This window comes from Anabrus simplex, chromosome 3 (genome assembly GCF_040414725.1).
Source record: "Anabrus simplex isolate iqAnaSimp1 chromosome 3, ASM4041472v1, whole genome shotgun sequence".
NCBI lineage: Eukaryota > Metazoa > Arthropoda > Insecta > Orthoptera > Tettigoniidae > Anabrus > Anabrus simplex.
Genome location: NC_090267.1, coordinates 471,253,375 through 471,270,369, shown reverse-complemented (window position 1 = coordinate 471,270,369; position 16,995 = coordinate 471,253,375). Strand labels below are relative to the sequence as shown.

Here is a 16,995-nt window from a genome sequence, read left to right as displayed (position 1 = left end):
TCCTTCTCGATAACCGTCATATTATTTATTGTTCGAAATAATCAAAGCCTATCTCTTGCACATTTTCTATTTTTAAATCCAAATTATTCTTCTATAGCCTCTTCAACTATCCTTTTCAACACAAAACCTAAAATTTACTCTATGCTTATTCTCCTTGTAATATGTTTACGAGCAACGATTATCTTAACTTTTGATAAAACTTCATTAAAGCGCCTTGGTGGAGAGGTCTGTCATTATGCGAAGTATATAAACATGTTTCCACTTTCACACTTTATAAAACACGGCTACTACTTAGAAGTTTTACCTGTTTTGTGAAATTCACTCCTACACAATCCTTTTGATGCCAGGCTGTAATGTAGTGGTTGCGCTAAGAATGCCAAGACAATTTTAATGAATATGCGCACATTAAGGAAAAACATTTTTGGAGGTAAATACCTGTTTTTCCCATAGCACACAGGTGAATAGAGAACTTGCGAGTATAACTACAATTGCAATAAAGTTCCATTTTCTTCATTTGAAAATGTACGATTTTTTATTATTTTTGAAAAATTACATTTCAAATTTTGACTTAATTTTTACTTTTATAGTTATTTTTATCATGTGATGATACCCTTGTGCGAATATTAAGTTTACTTGGAATACAAACTTAAGTTTTATTCAGTTCTTCATAGCACTTTTTGAGAATTACAAATTTGTACAAAGTTAAGCACTATGCAGGTTAAATACACAATAACCTTTCTTTACTTCAAACACTTGTCAGTCGATAAATTTATTTCTAATGAACTACACATGTTAACACATTGGCTACTTTAATCATCTTTCATATACTTAGCCCGTGACACTATGGGAGGTAAACAAAAAAACGTACTGAGAACTTCCTAACTCACTTACTAAATTTACAAATATTATATAAGTCTGCATTTAAAATGGAAATTATGAAAATTAACATTCATTAAATAAAATACACACTCGTCGGACTTTGTACTCACACTTACTTGTTACCTGCTTACTTACACATACGTTATTTGAAGGGCGCCAGCTGTCACTCAGTACAGCAATAATAGAATGAGACTCTTGCCTATCTCTAGGGTGTGGGGTAATAAGCTTACTTTTGACAACATACCATATAAGTTCTGGGAAAAGGAGATTGGCGTTCGGTTTCCCCATTAATTTTGAGGTTAAGATATATTTTACTGTCATTGAAATGAAACTATGTATTCGTTTGATAGAACAATATATATTCTTTAAACAATGTATCAAAAATAGTGAGTCTTGTTGCGATAAAACAGATGAGAATATGAAATTATGACATTGCAACTGAAAGAAACTAGGCATGAATTTGAATTCTTCTTGACCGGACATTGAACAATTTATACGAAATATTTCCCTCACTGATTCACTTGACTGTACCTTCAACACTTTGAGTGTAATTACGACGTAATCCTTTGATCTGGTGTTTACTGTAGATGTGTCACGCCTAACTTAGTGATACATCCTTGTGACTGCTTCTTCTCCATATCATCTGACTTCTTTGTAAGTCAATATGGTATTACCTCTTGGTAGGTCCAGGGTTGCCCTCTCTGACTTCATGGTAAGCCCTTGCGTCCGTGTCGTCAACTGAGTGAGCGACCAACCTTTTGGTCTCACTCTCTCAATGACCAATAATTAATGGCTCACTGAGTCTTCTCCATCTCTCGTTCACACTTGTTGACTGACCGACTGAGGCCTCTTGATCTAGTAGACTTCTTCACTGTACTGCATCCGTATAAGTAATGACTGACGCTACAATATGCACCCACCTTTTATAGACGTTGGTTGACACAGCTACGTAATCTCCAGAAATAACAATGACATACTCCCACCTACGCGACAGATATTACATCCAGTGGTGAAATAGCGCCGGGCCGGCCGACTCTCTGAGCGCATATCTAAATAAATACGATGCCGTAGCCATGGAGTGGCGATGACTTGGCAGAATCGCCAGTGGTATGGCAATATAACAACGTCACTTCCAATCTCTGATATATACAACAATTCTCACTGTACAGGTATTGAGTGTTATTCTACACATACGTATATATGCATACATCTAAGTACAATCTTGCAAGCAACAGGCATTGCAAAATTGAATTAAATAAGACTGCTAATTACAATAATAGTAACAATATCACAGATAACATAATAATAATACTGACATAATAATAATAATAATAATAATAATAAAATACAGATAAAATCATACAATAATAAAAATACAGATATCATCTTGTAACGGGATTTGAACCGTTACAATTCGCCTCCCTCATAAATAAATCGAAGAACAAAGAATAGATTGATTTATGAACAACATAATATAAATATAACACTGACACATATAAACACTTTAAATGAGTATACAACAATAATTTTCTTTTTCAGCATCCATACATTTTAAAAAATGTCAAAGGTATGAGTATTTTTCTCGCACATTGTCATCGCAGATAACTGTCCAGTGTCCCATTCTCATACAATACACAAGAGCATAGCCCTTAATTTAACACACACAAATAATTTTCAATCAATATACAACATTCTTCTCCTTTTTTTAACCTATCAAAATATTTTGTGAAAATTCACTTATATGAGAACTTTTCTTGCATATTGTTATCGCAGATAACTGTCCAATGTCCTGTTCTCCGTTTTTTGTCACACAGAACATGACAATGTAGCACTTATTCTTCCAATACACCAATACGACACTTGGTTTACACGCAAATCGCAGATGTCAGTTTTATTTTGCCAGTTTCTTACAAAAATTAATCATCTTAATCTTATCTCAACAAATCTCACGTGAAGTACTTCTTTACATATATAATACTATAAATACCGACAATATCCCCTTCCTGAATTTATAAGAATATGCACACTCCCGATACGGTCCACAATAGTGAAATACCCCTGATAAAAAAATTTAACTTCAACATATTTCCCGCCACTGCAGATGATGAAATGGAACTCTGAGTAGCACTCTGTCACTCAAACTGAATCAATTTTGCCCTTATAAACTTACATATCTTAATAGATCACATCCTACTTGGCAACAATAATTAAAGAATCAATACTATGGCTACAAGATGGTTCAGTTGCACCGTAATCCAGCATAATGCTTATTTGTTCTTAGACTTCACTAGCATTTTTAAGTTGAATGGGGTACTTACCTCCCACAAATGATGAATGGTCATGTACTACAAATTTATGTTCATATACGTGTTCTTCCTCACTCACCACTAAATACATCTCGATGCTTACCTAACATCGAACACAATTACTCCTCCTGTAATTCACTCAAATTACCTCACGTCACTGCCTCATACCGACTATCCCTCGGATACTGGTCGTTATGGTCACCTGACACACTTTAACACATTTCCTCTCACTAGGAACAACTTCACTTACCTCCCATATATTTCAAAGAACACACGTCACCAACACACTTACCTCAGACCATCATAATTAATACGTACTTCTTTGCTAGTTTCCTCATAGAACAAACACACAATACCTAAATTAAAGTCTATTCTACTTCCATGATTTGCAACCAAGTCAGCTCCTAAAACAACTGAATACACAAGTTCTGGTACAACAAGGCATGTCTGAAACTTACAATTATCTTTACTTGTGATCGGTACCGCTATCATTTTATTTACTCACTTTGACTCACCCAACGGCTTGTTATAAGATCTGATAGTACCTTCACTTACCTTCTTCATCTCACAATTTCCATCATCGGAGTTACTACCTCACTACTTACATCACATACTCGGTATTACAAGTACTTTCATTACTTAACAGAACACTTCTTACGTCTAACATACTGCTACCATTAATTACTTCATTATCTACGACTACGTCAGTACTTAAATATCTCACTTAACATTACTTAGGTCACAATCACACTATACTTAAATCTACTTTCACTACATAACTACTTATACTAAATACCAGTTCATCTTCTACCTTCTGCCTGTTCACTTAACTTACCGAATCTGAAATACTCTGGCTCGATAACGACACCTTGATAACCTTCATATTCGGCTTATCATAATCCCTCTGATAACTCAAATCCGTACGCCTCCCATTTTCTGATTCTCTCCGATTACTCTTCTGACCTTCTCTCTCATAACGCAAATACATACGCCTCGCATCATCGAATTCTCTCTGGTTACTCCTCTGACCCCTCTCACCATTGACACAACTATTAATCCTCTGCTCATCATGATCACCCCCTCTCCTCTGATAAACGGCTAACATTTTTCCCTCTCTCTCTACTATACTACTTTCCCCAGCTATCATGCGCTCTCTCTCTCGCGCGCGCCCTAGTACACATTCCTCCCAAAGCCTATCAATGAACACTTTAATCTCTTCTAAATTAGACATATTATCCCAGTACACTCGAAACCATATTTTACTTTCACCGATAAAAACATTCGACAAGATTTTCAGCACGTATTCCCTTTCAATAACATTATTCCTCAACTTACTTGCAAATCTTTTCTCAACTACTTTTACAAATTCTATCGAATTAAACTGTTTTCCAGAAAACTTGGTTAAATCACGTTCCCTACTGAACAAACCACTCGCTGTTATCATCTCACCCGCCGACTCACCTGGAAATTCCAATTCCTGCCGTATCACTCCCTGGCAGTTCACAACTTCTTCTTCTTCTTCCGCTGCTCTCTCAGAATTCTCTTCCACTATTCTCACTTCTTCCTTCAATTCTTCCTCTCTTTCTCTTACCTGCTGTGATAGCGTTTCCTGTTCGTTCCGTAGTTCAGTGACCTCCACAAGTTTGCTTTCAATTTGTTCATTACTACTAATCTGTTCCCCCGTATCTTCCCCAATTACATTGCAAATCTTGTCCAATCTTTTCTCAACTACCTCATGAATTTCTTTCCGATTACTAGAACCTTTATCACTTAATTCTACGATATTCTCTGTACCAGTTCCTTTATCATGCTTAATTTGAGTATGAAAATCGCTCCGATTCAACTTCATTTCACCTTCAATTTCAACACATTCTTCATTTGACTTACTTTCTAACTTACATGTTGACTTAGATGTTTGATTATTTATCTCTAATATCTTAGTATCTATATTACTAATGATCGCATTACAATTTTCTTTATTACTGCCAATTAATTCTTCCATCTTACTACTCACAGAGTTAATATGTTTATTAAAATTTTCGTTATTACTACTAATTAATTCTTTCATTTTAATACTACTTTCTTTATTCCTACTAATTATTTGATCCATTTTGCTACTTATGGAGTCAATCTGGTTATTAAAATTTTCATTATTAGTAGTAATTAATTCTTTTATCTCTTTGTTATTTTCCTCCATGCGTTTCTGACTATTTTCACTACTACTACTAAAAATTCTTTCATTTCTTTCATCTCTATCTTACTATTTTCACTCAGTTTTTTACAGTTTTCATTACTGATCTCGGTAAATTTGGACATCATCAAATTTATAAAATCTTGGTTCATTCCCCCCGCGATTTCCTTTTGGGTTTCAGTGTGCTTCTCAATTTCTGCACTTTTCTGAATTATCCCAGAAGCTTCCATCGTCTTCACCTGCTCCCTATTCTGAATTTCACCTTGGATGTCCGCAGAAGCAATGACCTCGTCCTCACATGACTTGTTATTGTCTTCCTTGTCCATCTTTGGTTCACTAGTGATAGTACGCGATCTCAAATTAATTTCACTCTTCAAATCCCTTGACATATCCCCAAAATACAAATATATATCACAAAATTACACTCCTGAAATTTACCGGTAATGATTTCCGTTGGCTTAAATGTGCATACTCTTCCCAAATGAACCTATGATATGCAGTCATTCAGAACAGATTCTGAATTTATTCGAGTCCCACGTTGGGCGCCACATTGAGAACTTCCTAACTCACTTACTAAATTTACAAATATTATATAAGTCTGCATTTGAAATGGAAATTATGAAAATTAACATTCATTAAATAAAATACACACTCGTCGGACTTTGTACTCACACTTACTTGTTACCTGCTTACTTACACATACGTTATTTGAAGGGCGCCAGCTGTCACTCAGTACAGCAATAATAGAATGAGACTCTTGCCTGTCTCTAGGGTGTGGGGTAATAAGCTTACTTTTGACAACATACCATATAAGTTCTGGGAAAAGGAGATTGGCGTTCGGTTTCCCCATTAATTTTGAGGTTAAGATATATTTTACTGTCATTGAAATGAAACTATGTATTCGTTTGATAGAACAATATATATTCTTTAAACAATATATCAAAAAATATTGAGTCTTGTTGCGATAAAACAGATGAGAATATGAAATTATGACATTGCAACTGAAAGAAACTAGGCATGAATTTGAATTCTTCTTGACCGGACATTTAACAATTTATACGAAATATTTCCCTCACTGATTCACTTGACTGTACCTTCAACACTTTGAGTGTAATTACGACGTAATCCTTTGATCTGGTGTTTACTGTAGATGTGTCACGCCTAACTTAGTGATACATCCTTGTGACTGCTTCTTCTCCATATCATCTGACTTCTTTGTAAGTCAATATGGTATTACCTCTTCGTAGGTCCAGGGTTGCCCTCTCTGACTTCATGGTAAGCCCTTGCGTCCATGTCTTCAACTGAGTGAGCGACCAACCTTTTGGTCTCACTCTCTCAATGACCAATAATTAATGGCTCACTGAGTCTTCTCCATCTCTCGTTCACACTTGTTGACTGACCGACTGAGGCCTCTTGATCTAGTAGACTTCTTCACTGTACTGCATCCGTATAAGTAATGACTGACGCTACAATATGCACCCACCTTTTATAGACGTTGGTTGACACAGCTACGTAATCTCCAGAAATAACAATGACATACTCCCACCTACGCGACAGATATTACATCCAGTGGTGAAATAGCCCCGGGCCGGCCGACTCTCTGAGCGCATATCTAAATAAATACGATGCCGTAGCCATGGAGTGGCGATGACTTGGCAGAATCGCCAGTGGTATGGCAATATAACAACGTCACTTCCAATCTCTGATATATACAACAATTCTCACTGTACAGGTTGTTGTTGTTTGAGTCATCAGTCCATAGACTGGTTTGATGCAGCTCTCCATGCCACACTATCCTGTGCTAACCTTTTCATTTCTACGTAACTATTGCATCCTACATCTGCTCTAATCTGTTTGTCATATTCATACCTTGGTCTACCCCTACCGTTCTTGCCACCTACACTTCCTTCAAAAACCAACTGAACAAGTCCTGAGTGTCTTAAGATGTGTCCTATCATTCTATCTCTTCTTCTCTTCAAATTTAGCCAAATCGATCTCCTCTCACCAATTCGATTCAGTATCTCTTCATTAGTGATTCGATCTATCCATCTCACCTTCAGCATTCTTCTGTAACACCACATTTCAAAAGCTTCTATTCTCTTTCTTTCTGAGCTAGTTATCGTCCATGTTTCACTTCCATACAATGCCACGCTCCACACAAAAGTCTTCAAAAACATCTTTCTAATTCCGATATCAATGTTTGAAGTGAGCAAATTTCTTTTCATAAGAAAGCTCTTCCTTGCTTGTGCTAGTCTGCATTTTATGTCCTCCTTACTTCTGCCATCGTTGGTTATTTTACTACCCAAGTAACAATATTCATCTACTTCCTTTAAGACTTCGTTTCCTAATCTAATATTTCCTACATTACCTGCCTTCGTTCGACTGCACTCCATTACTTTTGTTTTGGACTTATTTATTTTCATCTTATACTCCTTACCTAAGACTTCATCCATACCATTCAGTAACTTCTCGAGATCTTCTGCAGTCTCAGATAAAATAACAATATCATCCGCAAATCTCAAGGTTTTGATTTCCTCTCCTTGGACTGTGATTCCCTTTCCAAATTTCTCTTTGATTTCCTTTACTGCCTGTTCTATGTAAACATTGAAAAGGAGAGGGGACAAACTGCAGCCTTGCCTCACTCCTTTCTGGATTGCTGCTTCTTTTTCAAAGCCCTCGATTCTTATCACTGCAGACTGATTTTTATACAGGTTGTAGATAATTCTTCGTTCTCGGTATCTGATCCCTATCATCTTCAGAATCATAAATAGCCTGGTCCAATCAACATTATCGAATGCCTTTTCTAGATCTACGAATGCCATGTACGTGGGCTTGTCCTTCTTGATTCGATCCTCTAATATCAGACGTAAAGTCAGGATTGCTTCACGTGTTCCTACATTTCTTCTGAAGCCAAATTGATCTTCCCCCAACTCAGCTTCAACTTGTTTTTCCATTCTTCTGTAAATAATACGTGTTAAAATTTTGCAGGCATGAGATACTAAACTAATAGTGCGGTAGTTTTCACACCTGTCAGCACCGGCTTTCTTGGGAATAGGTATAACAACATTCTGCCGAAAATCGGATGGGACTTCTCCTGTCTCATACATCTTACACACTAAATGAAATAACCTTACCATGCTGGTTTCTCCTAAGGCAGTCAGTAATTCAGAGGGAATATCATCAATTCCAGGTGCCTTGTTCCTATTTAGGTCACTCACAGCTCTGTCAAACTCTGACCTCAAAATTGGGTCTCCCATTTCATCAGCATCAACAGCCCCTTCATGTTCCAGAACAAAATTATCTACATCGTTACCTTGATACAACTGTTGGATATGCTCCTGCCATCATTCTGCTTTGTCTTCTTTCCCTAGAAGTGGCTTTCCATCTGAGCTCTTAATATTCATGCACCTAGATTTCCTTTCTCCAAAGGTTTCCTTGATTTTCCTGTATGCAGCATCTACCTTTCCCAGGGCCATACAGCCTTCGACATCCTTGCACTTCTCATTCAGCCATTCTTCCTTAGCTACCTTGCACTTTCTATCCACTTCATTCTTTAATCGCCTGTATTCTTTTCTGCCCTCTTCATTTCTAGCATTCTTGTATTTTCGTCGTTCATCAATCAGGTCTAGTATCTCCTGAGTTATCCACTGATTCTTAGTTGATCTTTTCTTCCTTCCTAACATTTCTTCAGCAGCCCTACTGACTTCATTTTTCATGACTCTCCACTCTTCCTCTACTGTGTTTCCTTCGGCCTTTTCATTTAGTCCTTGTGCAACATGTTCCTTGAAACAATCCATCACACTCTTTTCTTTCAACTTGTCTAGATCCCATCTTTTTGCATTCTTTCCTTTCTTCAATTTCTTCAACTTCAGATGGCATTTCATGACCAACAAGTTGTGGTCAGAGTCCACGTCTGCTCCTGGGAAAGTTTTGCAATCCAACACCTGGTTTCTGAATCTCTGCCTAATCATAATGAAGTCTATTTGATACCTTCCAGTGTCTCCAGGTCTCGTCCACGTATACAGCCGTCGTTTGTGGTGTTTGAACCAAGTATTGGCGAGGACTAAATTATGGTCAGTGCAGAATTCAACCAGCCGACTTCCTCTTTCGTTCCTTTGTCCCAATCCAAATTCTCCTACTGTGCTACCTTCTCTTCCTTGGCCTACCACTGCGTTCCAGTCTCCCATCACAATTAGATTCTCGTCACCTTTGACATATTGTATTAAATCCTCTATCTCCTCATATATTCTTTCAATTTCTTCATCATCCGCTGAACTAGTAGGCATATAGACCTGCACTATTGTGGTGGGCATTGGTTTGGTGTCTATCTTGGCGACAATAATTCTTTCACTATGCTGGTCATAGTAGCTTATCCGCTGCCCTATTTTCTTATTCATTATTAAACCAACTCCTGCATTACCCCTGTTTGATTTCGTGTTGATAATTCGGTAGTCGCCTGACCAAAAATCCTGTTCTTCCTGCCAACGTACTTCACTTATACCAACTACATCTAACTTTAGCCTATCCATCTCCCTTTTCAGATTCTCTAACCTACCACAACGATTCAAACTTCTAACATTCCACGCTCCGACTCGCAGAATGTCAGTATCCATCTTCCTGATGATCGCCCCCTCTCGTGTAGTCCCCACCCGGAGATCCGAATGGGGGACTAGTTTACCTCCGGAATATTTTACCCGGGAGGAAGCCATCATCAGTACATCATTCATACAGAGAGAGCTGCATGTCCTCAGGAGGTTGGTACGGCTGTAGTTTCCCGTTGCTTTCAGCCGTGTAGCAGTATCAACACAGCTAAGCCATGTTGAGTATTATTACAAGGCCGTATCAGTCGATCATCTAGACTGCCACCCTTGCAACTACCGAAAGGCTGCTACCCCCCTTTCGATGAACCATTCGTTAGTCTGGTCTCTCAACAGATACCCATCCGATATGGTTGCACCTGCGGCTCGGCTATCTGCATCATTGGGACACGCAAGCCTCCCCACCGCGGCAAGGTCACATGGTTCCTAGAGGAGGACTGTACAGGTATTGAGTGTTATTCTACACATACGTATATATGCATACATCTAAGTACAATCTTGCAAGCAACAGGCATTGCAAAATTGAATTAAATAAGACTGATAATTACAATAATAGTAACAATATCACAGATAACATAATAATAATACTGACATAATAATAATAATAATAATAATAATAATAATAATAATAATAATAATAATAAAATACAGATAAAATCATACAATAATAAAAATACAGATATCATCTTGTAACGGGATTTGAACCGTTACAGTACGATGCAAGCAAGTGACACGAAGGATCAAAGTGCAGGTCTGCCACGCGCGTATCTTGCAACGAGTTGAAAGAAACCTTTTATAAAACTTCAGTGACATCGATATCGCATGTTAATGATATTTCCAGAGAGTAAAACCTTCAATCGTTCCGTTAGTATTACTATTGCTGCAATCGGGCAGCAGGAATTGAAGGTACAAGAGAAATAAAACGTGGCTGATAGATCGGCCTCGGGCATTTTTTGCAGCGCCTCACGTGGCCAAAAGTCTCTATAAGAGTCTCTAATAAATCTTCTATACTTTAAAAAGCCGTACCTTTTTGCTGAAGTATATCTCACATCGATTATGGCACGTACTTCTTCTTAAATTATTGAAATTATTATCAATTTTTTCTTCTTTTTTTCTTTTCCTTCTGATTCTTCGTATTATTATTACAAAGGTTGGTTTTTAAGTTTTGGCAACTATTCCATTTATTGATACACAGCATGCATACATGGTTCTAAGTTTTATAGGCCTTCGATATAGTCATCAGAGTTGCGTACAACGTGTTTCCAGTGATGCGAAAGCCTTTGGATCCCGATGGCTCTTCCCAGTTTGCCGATGGTGCGAACAGAGCGGTCGGTGGCCTTTGTGTCTTCAATTGTACGATGAAGCACTTCCCGCTTAGTGACTCCTTCATCGAAGTCACAGGGACTTAAATTCGGAGAGAATGGAGGGGGCTGGGTGGTGGTGATAGAACACCACCCAGCCCCAGCGAGTGAACAATTCAGACTTAACTATTGCTGTGTGTGCCCTAACAATGCCCTGCAGAACGATGGGTGGATTATCCATGAAGTCTCGCCGATTTCTTCTCAGAGCTCCTCGGAGACTGTTTTGCAAAAATGAACCAAAGTACGCCGCATTAACGGCCAGAGATCTGTATACGTTGAAATTACACCATCGACATCATAGGCAAGAACCGGCATTGCCTTCACATTGGTGGGGGACATACGTGGACACAGTCTGTACATGTTCCTCACTTAATGGTGGCACAGTGCAGCCGTGCAACTGTGCCCGATTCTGACGTTCTTACCAAAAGTTGCTGACCTGCGTCCCGTCCCTCAGGGCACATGACCTCGTCCTTCCCCCTCAACGTTCGTTTACGGTAGCCAGTTGAAAATGAGCAGTTGGAAGCAAAAGCTCGCGAAAGACAGTCGCCATGTTTTCCCAGCCTGAACAGAGAAGCTAGGAAGTGGAAGGAAGCGGCCGTGGCCTTAATTATGGTACAGCCCCAGCATTTGTCTGGTGTGAAAATGGGAAACCACGGAAAACCATATTCAGGGCTGCCGACAGTGGGGCTCGAACCCACTATCTCCCGATTACTGGATAATGGCCGCACTTACGCGACTGCAGCTATCGAGCTCGGTGTGATGCGTCGAGAAGGTACATCTACTGTTCAGATGGCGCTCACATCACGCCATCTGGAAATACGCCACGTGGTCGACCCATGAAACGCTGGCATGGTCGCCTTCAAGAAGACATGCGCTATCTTCATCTTGTTCCAAACAATGCGCTTAATAGAACCAAGTTGAGATTGGCTTACCAAATAGCGGGGCGTACACCATTGCGGAACAAACGCTAAAAATATTATGATGATCCTTAAGGACTTTACATTTCCCTTCCTTCTTCTTCTTCATCGCGAATGTCATTTAGCACCACCCGGAATCAGCATTTGTTCGCTTTTTCTTTCAGCCCACTATTCCTCCATACATAGTGAAGGGTTGCAGGACCATATACAGTATGTTGGTTAGTATTTCTCTCATCATCCTCAAAATCCTGTGTGTATGATTTTTCTGATTTCATCTCGGCCCAGTATATTTCGTGAGCCTAATTCCTTCAGGTCTGTTTGTACCAATTTGACCAGTTGTATTATTTCTTCGAGAATGTGCAAATTCTGTGAGTCAGTCTGCCGGAGATCATTCTTTCTTAGTGTCTCAAGAATTGTATTCTTTGCTTGGACGTCGATAACGACTCGGTCTGATTTATATAGACTCATTATTAAGTGAAAAGTCCCCAATTAGTGAAGAAAACTTAGTGCGACCGTATATTCATGTGAGGCTATAGGTTAAGAATATCGCTCTGCAGTGTTCTAATTTGGTAGTTTATTTGTATAATGTTACATCCATAGTGTAAAATGAATTGAGTTAGTGCATTCAGCGTTTTATTATCAATCACGATGTGTATATAATTGAATTATTGTTGTCAGTGGGAGAAATCACCCTGCTAAGAGTTGCTGTGTTCCTGGCTGCAAAGCCAAATTATAATCGAGGAGAGTGCACTCCAGTATTTGTGTTTCCTTCTGATGATGAGTTAGGTTATCGAAGAAGGATATTCCTAGGGAGGAATTCATAGTTAATCACCACACAGTCGTGTGTATCAACCATTTTCCTGAAGGCTAAATCCTGAGGGAAATAAGAGCATCTCGTCAAGATAGTGAGTTAAAATTTCTTATAATGTTAAAATCATGGGTAAAATTAGACATATTTTTACGTAATCAAACTGACGGCTTATTTGAATTCAGTGTATTTGAAAATTCATGTCCAATTTATGCATTTCGATTTTAGATAGAGTTTCTCCTAGGGAGAAATTGTAAAATAACACTGCTGAGATTTTTCCCATCAAATTTAATATCATAGGCAATGGAACAGGGTTATTCCGTAAAAATTGAATCTGTAAATAATTGTATAGGCATTATTTTCTGTTTAAAAATCTACATTTTTTAAAACAATAACTGAATTTCATGCCTGACAGTATATGTTTTGTTATTTGTTGGAGGTTAGCTTACTCGTAATTTCTGTTGTACAGTAGGTACTGTATTGGTGGTACATTTGAAGTATATTGTATTGGTAATTGTCTGCTTGCTTTCTATCTGTATGTATGATGCAAATGTTCCAGTTGACTAGAAAATGGATAGAAATCGCAAAAATATGTCGCAAATTGTCAACCTGTGCTCACGGAAACGAGCGGATGTACGCGAGAAATACTATAGAACGCTACGAGGAAGGGTATGCATTGTATGTCAGAACTAAAATATGTTTATGAATAGTTTTTGGTTTTGTAAGGTGTTAACAGTTTCTTAAGTAATTTAAACGAGTGTGTTATTCAAGCGGAACGGATGCGTTTCGCCTCCTAGTCCCACCCAAAGGGTGACGTTATCAGGGCTACAGTACGGCCTGTATATCACGAAGGCAGTGCAACTACATTCGGTGCGGACATTTTTCAAAAAATCAAGAAAACGCCTGAGGGTATTGAACCAAGGAACACATTACAGAAATAATTATGTGAATAAGTTAATTTGGCTAGGATTCGAATCAAAAAGTAAACTAGTAAAGAAACAAGATTTTAGGTTGTTTTTTCGGAACTGCATTTAGGCCGGAAGCGATATTGGAAAATCGTTTTTTATTTTGATAGAGCTGTCCAAGACTCATAATTTGAAACCCTTTAGCCCTTCAAATTTCGGCACAATGAAGGAAATTGATTAATTTTACGTTTTCCATAGTATGGGGACCCCTACTTCGTCTGCTAAGAAACTTTTTCAACATTAATATATAAACTGTACAAAAGGAAATATATATATATTTTTTTGCTATTTGCTTTACGTCGTACCGACACAGATAGGTCTTTTGGCGACAACGGGAGAGGAAAGCCCTAGGAATTGGAAGGAAGCGGCCGTAGCCTTAATTAAGGTACAGCCCCGGCATTTGCCTGGTGTGAAAATGGGAAACCACGGAAAACCATCTTCAGGGCTGCCGACAGTGGGGCTCGAACCCACTATCTCCCGATTAATCGATACTGGCCGCACTTAAGCGACTGCAGCTATCGAGCTCGGTAAGGAAAGAATTGGTAAACGAGCAAGCTTTCGTTAGAATTGATTCAGTCGTATTCTCGATTCAATGTATAGCTTCTGAGTAACCATGAGAGTGTCCTCTTGGCTCCCTTTATATAAGCTCGGATAACATATTCACTGACAGTCAGTGAATGGTATGACGTAGAGCTCCATTGTTACACATGGGGATCGGTAAATTGTTCCGTTTATGCAGCATGTCCCTGCACCTCCCATGCCCGTTTCAATCTATTCAGGGCAGTCCAAGTCCTCATCCGACTCGTTGGCTGAATGGTCAGTGAACTGGCCTTCGGTTCAGAGGGTTCGATTGGGGGATTTTAACCTTCGTCATCTTCCCCCTCTCGTTATTACCGTGTATCAGAACTCTCCGTTATATAGGGTGAACCCGTTCTCCACCGTCAACATTTCGGAGGCTGTTCAGGGATACCTTCTGAGTATATTGAGACCTGTGGTTTCCGGTGGCTTGATACAGGGTTACTGAATTTCGTTTCATTTTTTGCCCCAATTAGCTTTATATCTGTATTGCACTAATAATGATGATAATATTTGTTTTACAGACGCCTAGGTGTCGGAATTTTGCCGTGTAAGTCGCGTGATTTCTGCATGTTTACGTAGTATACTGTACAGCACAGTGGTGGAACAGATTGATCACGCTGTGATTTAAGTGTACGTGTTTCGTCTAATGGTTGTTGCAGTACTCCAGGCTATATGTTGTACCTCTTGGTTATTGCATATTACGCTTTTTATTTTTTTTTACAGTTTTGAAGGTATTTTCACAGAAACGAGGATGATTGGGGCAACAAACCGAATAAATTATAATTAAGGTATATTATTACTCTGTAAAGAGCCATCGAAGACCACGGGTCTCTGATACCAATATACTCACAAGGTATCCCTGAAAAACTCCGGAAGTTTGTCTGTGGTTTTCGGCTTCAACCTTCATAGCCTAACATACAGCTAACAATTAGCGCTGTGTTTTAAATTATTTTCCACTGTCTTTGAATGAAGATTTGTCTAGGTGACAGCAAAGTCCCTTATACACGGTAACGTCACGAAGCAGAACATTTCTTATAATGCGTTTCCTGCGAATAATTTAAGCCATAAAATTGTGTGCTAAATCAGCGAGCATCATGTTCGACGTAGTATATATTGATAGGTGGGCATATCTTGTGACAAAAAACAAATGCCATTACCACGCTGAAGGGCCTTGGCCTACCCAGCGACCGTTGCTCAGCCCGAAATCCTGCAGATTACGAGGTGTCGTGTGGTGAGCACGACGAATCCTCTCGGCCGGTATTCTTGGCTTTCTAGACCGTGGCCGCTATATCAGCGTTAGATAGCTCCTCAATTCTAATCACGTAGGCTGAGTAGACCTCGAACCAGCGCTCAGAACCAGGTGAAAATCTCTGACCTTGGCCGGGAATCGAACCCGGGACCTCCGGGTAAGAGGAAGCCCGGGGCCGACGAAATGGAATTGAGCAAAGGGCAGGTGGTGTTCCCAAGCGGTCACCCATCCTACTACTGACCACGCCCAATGTTGCTTACCTGCGGTGATCGGACGAGAACCGGTGTATTCAACATGGTATGGCCCTTGGCATCTTGTGACATGGCATAGAAATATTTTGTGCTGGATTAGCTGCCATATTGTTGGATAATAATGACAATGGCGTGTAGCCTCTGAACAGGCGTGGCGCAAGTCTTTCGAGTTGACGCCGTACAGCCGACTTGTGCGTCTGCGTGGATGAGGCCCTAACTATGATTAATTCTAATGATGAGGACGGCACACACGCCCAGCCCCCGAGCCATTGGATTTAACCAATGAAGGTTAAAATCCCCGCACAGGTCAGGAATCGAACCGGCGACTGCCTGGGCCAGAGACCAGCACGCTAACCGTTTAGCCATGGACCCGGTCGATTCATTCAGTTTATTGGAACTCTTTACCACACTTGTGGGTGGATTGCACACCCTGCTTGTCGTAATAGGCTACTAAGAGTGTAACAATCAAAGAATCTGTACTCGCTTTCTCGTCTTCCAAGCACAAAAGCATATCCATGATTTAATGTAGCGGAGAAAATTTCATATAATTTTATTACGCAAGAAACTCTACTAAAATTTCATTGACTGAAGTAAGCATTTGGTTTGCAGCTACTGCTGTGTACGAGGCGATAGAAAGCAGGTACATTTAGCCTGTTATTAAATATAATCCCCTTGAAGAGAGCTTTGTATTCAGTAACAATTAAACTAGAATTAACGAACCTTTATATCTGAGCATTAGATTTTAACAGGTGACTAAAGACCTGTTTAGCGCTCAGAAGACGTAATAACAAATCCAGTTGTTTGTGTGTTCGTGCCACCGCAATTAACAGCGATTAAGACTACGAGTAATGAAAGCTTCTCATTGTCTTAACGAGAACTTGCGGTGGCTGA

The 16,995-nt window shown here is 39.2% G+C and overlaps 1 pseudogene; it reads right to left on the bottom strand.

Annotated features, from left to right (window-relative positions):
* Positions 1 to 16,045: 16,045 nt before the first annotated feature.
* On the bottom strand, positions 16,046 to 16,164 carry LOC137499069 (5S ribosomal RNA; annotated as a pseudogene).
* Positions 16,165 to 16,995: the final 831 nt, after the last annotated feature.